General features: G+C 42.6%; 1 pseudogene; it reads right to left on the reverse strand.

Annotated features, from left to right (window-relative positions):
- Window positions 1-745: 745 nt before the first annotated feature.
- On the reverse strand, window positions 746-7,595 carry LOC135528983 (rap guanine nucleotide exchange factor 4-like; annotated as a pseudogene).
- Between the last annotated feature and the right edge of the window lie 732 nt (window positions 7,596-8,327).

The raw sequence follows: 8,327 nt of genomic DNA on the forward strand, positions 1-8,327 counted from the left end.
AAGGTTGTGACCTGTTGTATTCAGCATTTCACTAAGGTTGTGACCTGTTGTATTCAGCATTTCACTAAGGTTGTGACCTGTTGTATTCAGCATTTCACTGTAAGGTCTGCTGCACCTGTTGTATTCAGCATTTCACTGTAAGGTCTGCTGCACCTGTTGTATTCAGCATTTCACTAAGGTTGTGACCTGTTGTATTCAGCATTTCACTGTAAGGTTGTGACCTGTTGTATTCAGCATTTCACTGTAAGGTTGTGACCTGTTGTATTCAGCATTTCACTGTAAGGTTGTGACCTGTTGTATTCAGCATTTCACTGTAAGGTCTGCTGCACCTGTTGTATTCAGCATTTCACTGAAGGTTGTGACCTGTTGTATTCAGCATTTCACTGTAAGGTCTGCTGCACCTGTTGTATTCAGCATTTCACTGTAAGGTCTACTACACCTGTTGTATTCAGCATTTCACTGTAAGGTTGTTGACCTGTTGTATTCAGCATTTCACTGTAAGGTCTGCTGCACCTGTTGTATTCAGCATTTCACTAAGGTTGTGACCTGTTGTATTCAGCATTTCACTGTAAGGTTGCGACCTGTTGTATTCAGCATTTCACTGTAAGGTCTACTACACCTGTTGTATTCAGCATTTCACTGTAAGGTTGCTTACCTGTTGTATTCGGCGCATGTGACTAATACAATTTGATTTGAAAGCGTTTCCTGTTGCATACCTACTGAATGCGACCGAGCTTGGGCTTACCTTTGAGGAGGAGGGGCATGAAGGGGATGATTGGCGGCTCTATTTTGGTGACGGTCAGCCGGTATGCCCGGTGGTTCCTGGACGGGTCCTTGGAATAAACACACATCACTGTTCAAAAAGGTCAACAACCGTATTGTTAGTTTAGGGCTCTTTGAAGAGCAACTCACCATCATGCTCTCAAACTCAGCATAGAACTTCTTGAACTTGCTAGGGAGTTTCTGCCAACAGAAAGAGAGGTTCAGGGGCTTCCGTTTTTTATGGATTAATAGAAAAACTGCAGTTTAGTTTTACAGTATAGTAGTTGTCACCTCCCAGGTTTGGGTGAGTCGGCTGACTGCAGGGTTGCTCATACCCATGATGATGGCAAAAGAGCGAGTTCAGGTTTTTAAACTCCCGACAGCTGGAGAAAGCAACAACACCAATACAATGAGATTGTGAAGAAGCATTTCAGAGCCATCAATAATCTATATGTATGAGTATCTACAGAACGAGTGGGTTTTTATTGTTTGTGTGCACAAGACGCACTGAGCAGCGATTTTGATGAACTTCTTGAGCAGCTGAACCCGTTTGCTAAGCTGACCACACAGACACACCTCCGTCACCACCCACAGCTGCACCTGGTTGAACCTGACCACGACATCACACATTACGGTCCTAACATACTGTAACATGCTCCATCAACCTGAACAACGTCATAGACGTTATTTAGAAATGATTCATGTTTGATTATAATCAGACCTGCGTAGAAACAGGTGCAGGTTGGCAGTGGTTCTCCTGAAGCTCTGACGACCAAACGTGTGGTACAACAACTCATGCTACAACAGGGAAGACAAAGAAAACCTACAGGTGTAGGATCTTAATTTGATCACTCTGTCAGAGAATTTCCCTGTGCAGTAGGACATTCAAATTGTTGTGTATTCAAGGTTTAAAAAGGCTTCTAAAGTTAGCAATTTCCACTGATTTATAAAAAATAAAAAACGTATCAACCCCTACAAAAATGTCCATGAATTATCACACACATAATAATGAACACTTCCTGTTGCTGCAGGATTATTTTCCTGCTGTGAGAAACTGGTCAAATTAAGACAGAACATAATGTATCTACTATAGGATTCAGGTGTAGTGAGAGAAATAGACAGTGTGTTTATCTCATATTAGCCAGGGTGTGTGTGTGTGTGTGTGTGTGTATACCTCGTGAACACAGCTGAAGAGTTCCCAGTCGTACAGGGTCATCTGATAGGCCAGGTCTTTAGAACTCATCACTGGACATGGACCCAGCTGAGGGCCCCTCCTGGTCTGGGAGAGGGTCTAACAAACACACACTCACAACGGGTTAATGTCTACACATCTCTATGATTACGGTTACATGAACACAATCTAACTAGCCACAATAGCTGTATTACTATAATAGACTGTTTAAAACGATGTCCCTAATAATCCTGTTACCATGGACACATCTGACAACATGCAGAAAATCACCAATCAAAATAATTGTTCTACCACAGCGCTATTTTTGCCTATTTGATTCTAAGTTTGGAAATATAGTTTGCATAGGAAAACCATTAAGATGCATACAAGCTCAGTTGACCCGCTCACAATCATGGGGGGCTTGTGCTACCGGTGCTGGCACATGCGCAGGCACACTCGTTTACATGTCCTAATCATTTAAAAAGATTAGTCAGAAAACCTGCCATTTTAAATCGGCATATGATTTGTGAACTTTAAATGTTATTAATCATTAGTTGTAATAAGAGGCCTGAGGGGTGTCACCAGAACTTAATGGTTATGCTTGGAATGTAGTGAGTGTAGGGAAAGAGATCACGTGGCAGGCATTGATAAGTGGAGAGATCCATGGATTAGTGATGAAGGGGGTGGAGGTCAGGTCACGCTAAGGGAGACAGACACATGTATGGCCCATAACACGTAGTTTCCAGCAATAAAGATACAGTGTTTGTTCAGAAGTGTAGGAGGAGATTCAGCATAGGAGAAAGGGTTCAATATCAGGCTTGTGTGAATTTCTTTGTCCAATGCAGCTGTATTGACCCTCTGTGAAGAATAAACTTGGTTTAACCTTTAATAGTGTCCTTACAGTTTTTACTCTGAATAATAGTGTTGAAGTCGGACGTTTACATACACTTAGGTGGAGTCATTAAAACTTGTTTTTTCAACCACTCCACAACTATAGTTTTGGCAAGTCGGTTAGGACATCTACTTTGTGCATGACACAAGTAATTTTTCCAACAATTGTTTAAAGACAGATTATTTCACTGTATCACAAATCCAGTGGGTCAGAAGTTTACCTGTGCCTTTAAACAGCTTGGACAATTCCAGAAAATTATGTCATGGCTTTAGAAGCTTCTGATATGCTAATGACATCATTTGAGTCAATTGGAGGTGTACTTGTGGATGCATTTCAATGACTACCTTCCAACTCAGTGCCTCTTTGCTTGACATCATGAGAAAATCAAACGTAATCAGCCAAGCCATCAAAATAATTTGTTGACCTCCACAGGTCTGGTTCATCCTTGGGAACAATTTCCAAACACCTGAAGGTACCATGTTCATCTGTACAAACAATAGAACGCAAGTATAAACACCATGGGACCACGCAACCATCATACCGCTCAGGAAGGAGACACGTTCTGTTTCCTATAGATGAACGTACTTTGGTGCGAAAAGTGCAAATCAATCCCAGAACAACAGCAAAGGACCTTGTGAAGATGCTGGAGGAAAAAGTATCTATATCCACAGTATAACGAGTCCTATATCGACATAACCTGAAAGGCCACTCAGCAAGGAAGAAGCCACTGCTCCAAAACCGCCATAATAAAGCATGACTAAGGTTTGCAACTGCACATTGGGAAAAAAATCGTACTTTTGGGGAATTGTCCTCTCGTCTGATGAAACAAATATAGAACTGTTTGGCCATAATGACCATCGTTATGTTTGGAGGAAAAGGGGGGGGGGCTTGCAAGCCGAAGAACACCATCCCAACCGTGAAGCACGGGGGTGGCAGCATCATGCTGTGGAGGTGCTTTGCTGCAGGAGGGACTGGTGCACTTCACAAAATAGATGGCATCTTGAGGGAGGAAAAATGATGTGTATATATCAAAGCAAAATCTCAAGACATCAGTCAGGAAGTTAAAGCTTGGTCACAAATGGGTCTTCCAAATGGACATTGACCCCAAGCATACTTCCAAAGTTTTGGCAAAATGGCTTAAGAACAACAAAGTCAAGGTATTGGACTGGCCATCACAAAGCCCTGACCTCAAATCTATAGATAATGTGTGTGCAGAACTGAAAATGCATGTGCGAGCAAGGAGGCCTACAAACCTGACTCTGTTACACCAGCTCTGTCAGGAGGAATGGGCCACAATTTGCCCAACTTATTGTGGGAAGCTTGTGGAAGGCTACCCAAAACATTTGACCCAAGTTAAACCATTTAAAAAGCAATGCTACCAAATACTAATTGAGTGTATGTAAACTTCTGACCCACTGGGAATGTGATGAAAGAAATAAAAGCTGAAATAAATCACTCTACTATTATTCTGACATTTCACATTTTTAAATAAAGTGGAGATCGTAACTGACCTAAAACAGGGAATTATTTCTAGGATTAAATGGCAGGAATTGTGAAAAACTGAGTTTAAAGAGGAGAATACTGACACATCATTGGGCTTCAGCATCTGCTTCTCTGTGACAGGAGAACACACACAGAGGAAAATAAAATGACAGCAATAAATACTATGTAAATGAAGTGAGATGTGATTGGCTCCTCACCGCCTGCGGAGCTGAGGTGGACCAATAGCAGGTCGTCGTTTGAGGCAAGTTTGTCGGCCACAGCGCTGGTCACATCACTCCCTGTGGCCGCTACGGCAACCCGGATGGTGGTGTAGGTGTGGTCACTGCAGTACACCTTCAACAGGACTACATACACACACACACGTTTTTAAGAGGCTTGTGATTAAAGAAAAAGTGTAGGAAAATTTTAAAAATAATGTCACAAACTGACTGTCACAGTTCCTGATGGGTTGTGGGCCTTTCACTAGTTTCTCATCTCCGCTGCTGAACTGTGTAAGGACCTTCTGCTGAGACAGACCACACAACATCAGAGATGATCAACAACACACACACACACAACATCAGAGATGATCAACAACACACACACACAACATCAGAGATGATCAACACACACACACAACATCAGAGATGATCAACAGCACACACACACACACAACATCAGAGATGATCAACAACACACACACCTTGACAGACACATTCACCATGCCACACTCACCTTTTTCACTTTGGCCTCTTCTGAACTGAAGAATAGAAACAAGAGAACAATTGTATGTTAATTGTCTTTATAATGGTTTGAGGATCAGGATTATGGGGTTAAGGTCGCCGTGGAGGTTAGAGGTCAGTTTTACATACTGTAGTTTGACAACCTTCTCCAAGTCAGGTACAAAGTCTTTCAGAGCTCTGAGGATCCGTGAGTCATTGGACACACTCCCATACAGCTCCTACAGAGAGATACACACAGACTCAGACAACTCCTCAGGTGTGTGTGTGTGTGTGTGTGTGTGTGTGTGTGTACCTCCAGGAATATGAGTGCTGCTGGCTCCTCCTGTAAGTGATGTGTGTGTACTGCAGCCCAGCGTAGGGCCAGATTGAGGACCTGCCTTACAGGTCACAGCGTACCCAACCTCTCCTGCTCCGAGCTCCGGGGGAGCCACCGCATGGTAGGTACACACGGGGTTAAAGATATAACACACAACTATAACAGAACTGTCACCTATGTGTAACATACTGAACTTCAAGAAGAGAAACTGAAGGGAGAGAAAGAAGGACAGGGAGAAAACAAGAGGGCAGAGTGGGAAAGAGAAAAAGGATATTGTGCCATGAGTAGCTGGCAGAACTGGCTGTTAGGCATGAAGACATAGTGCATGAGGACAAAGTCATCTACCGTAGGATCTGAGAGGAGGGGAGGGGGGAGAGAAAAAGGATATTGTGCCATGAGTATCTGGCAGAACTGGCTGTTAGGCATGAAGACACAGTGCATGAGGACAAAGTCATCTACCGTAGGATCTGAGAGGGAGAAATTAGTGGAAGAAAGAGAATAATATTAGAAAAGACATTCATACATATCTACCGACCCATCATCCGATCCTATACAGTAGCAGGGCCCGGTTGTATAAAACATGTTAGGTGTATGAAACATGTATGGCAGAAAGAGTCTCTGGTTACCATGGAGAAGACCTGATTCACAGAATGGATGTCTTATCAAAGAGATCACATTTATTTGGAGATCTCAAAATAGAAGTTCTACATTCAAGACTGGAGAAATAAATTGATTCAGAATATAATATATAAAACACTTTTCTTGAGTTACTTTTTTTCACCTCTGTTTCTATTACTTTCTAGTACTTCAAGCTAGCTTACAGAGCAGGTAGCTTAGAGTAGGTAGCTTACAGAGCAGGTAGCTTAGAGTAGGTAGCTTACAGAGCAGGTAGCTTGCTAGCCAGCTGGCTTTGTAGACATTGATTGTGCGCCTTTCATTGTTTAGCTAAGTAGCTAGCTGCTTGCTGTTTTCCTTTTGAAACCAGGGAGAGGAAAGCAACATTCAGCCACAAATTATGTTTTCATTGACATCCATACTGAATGAAGCAGTTAAGGGACCTCATAGGCACCTATAACTTTTTCACTTAATTTAAGGGGGAAATTAGCCCCAAAATGTTTTGTGCAACTGACTTAAAGTTAAGGAAACTAGAGGAAAAGATCAGGGGAAAGTTGACTTAGGATGTCTTATGAAACCAGGCCCTCAACCCAATTATTCACAATGTATCTCTACCAGGTGTGTGTGTGTGTGCACCTGGGTCAGAGTGGTGTGTATCCATCCTCATAGTCTCCAGGAAGTGGTCAAGGATCTTCTCAGGGTTCCAGACAACACAGTGTACCTGATATTTCCCAGACTGGAGGCTCTGGGACTCTTCTCCAAGACCAGAACAGCCTGCTCATGTTCCTTCAAACGCACTGTATTTGCCTCCACGTCCTAAAGTCAAGTAAATACCAGGACATAACATTAAAGTAAGGTAAGGTAAAGTAAATTTGATTAAAGTAAGTTACAGTATGGTACAGTATTGCACAGTGTAGTAACAGAACAGTATACAACTCTACCCTGAGTATCCTGTTGAAGTCTTCTTTGTCCACTCGGAGGAAGTGACAGTTGTCTTCTCTGAGGACGATGGAGGCAGCTCGAGGAGAGTCCGTTACCAACGCCAGCTTCCCAAAGTCATCCCCTCGTGCAGGGTACACACCACACCCTGAAGAGGAACACACAGGCGCCAAAACACACCGGATTAGACAGCTGGAGAAGTGCTAGCATGAATGAAGATTGTGACTAATCACGTGTGAGTGTGTTGTGTATATTCTGAGAACCTTGAGCTAGTCATTCACTGTGATGAGCGTAGCCAGAGTTTCCCAAACTGTAGCACTAGTTCCCCTAGGGAATACAAGCCAGCTGTTGTATGCAGATGCATTCTTTTGGTCATAATAATTTTGAGTTAGCGTCATCTTGTGCTACTTTCAAATCCACTGTAGGCCCACATACACCCTCATGTATAAACACGCTCATACCTTGCCGTAGATGCCCACATTGACAGAGCCCTTCTGGATGATGTACCAGGATGTTCCCTCTTCTCCCTGGTTAAACACTGGAACGAGAGAGAGCACACCTTAATGTGTGTTCCTAAACACACACACTGTACAGCATGGTGAGATAGGGACTTACACACGGTTCCTGCTCTGGCGTGAGACTCCAAGATGAGAACACTGCCAGCTCCCTCTTCACCTGTAAGCAAGATGGTAACAGCAAAACACCTGAAAAACCTCTGAACAGTTCATCAATGTCTGTAAGCACACAAGCCAGCTAGACTAGCGGTCCCTGATTCCATTCAGTCATGGGCTGATTGTTACTTGAGCGGATGGTTGGAGGGCCAGAACATAAGTTATAAATTGTACACTGAAAATTGACCGTAAGAATCCCCAAAATATGTAGTATTTGACTAAAACTGAATAATTTCAAACTGTGATTACAATGGGCTGGAAGGGTAGCCTAGTGGTTAAGAGCGTTGGACTAGTAACCGGAAGGTTGCAAGTTCAAACCCCCGAGCTGACAAGGTCTGTCGCTCTGCCCCTGAACAGGCAGTTAACTCCACTGTCTCCTAGGCCGTCATTGAAAATCAGAATTTGTTCGTAACTGACTTGCCTAGTTAAATAGTGGTAAAATAAAAAATAAAAATTGGGATATGATCACATACAGGTATGCTTCTCTATTTATGCATGGGAATAGATTTCCTCAATTAAAATAACTGAGCTCATTTCCTGGTGATTCTACAGTTTTTTCTGTCTAAGATCGTATATAAACTCAGCAACAACAAAAAAAGTCCCTTTTTCATGACCCTGTCTTTCAAAGATAATTCATAAAAATCCAAATAACACAGGTCTTCATTGTAAAGGGTTTAATCACTGTTTCCCATGCTTGTTCAATGACCCAAATGTAGATATTCCATTTATTTTTTAG

Source organism: Oncorhynchus masou, unplaced genomic scaffold (assembly GCF_036934945.1).
Source record: "Oncorhynchus masou masou isolate Uvic2021 unplaced genomic scaffold, UVic_Omas_1.1 unplaced_scaffold_10687, whole genome shotgun sequence".
Taxonomy (NCBI): domain Eukaryota; kingdom Metazoa; phylum Chordata; class Actinopteri; order Salmoniformes; family Salmonidae; genus Oncorhynchus; species Oncorhynchus masou.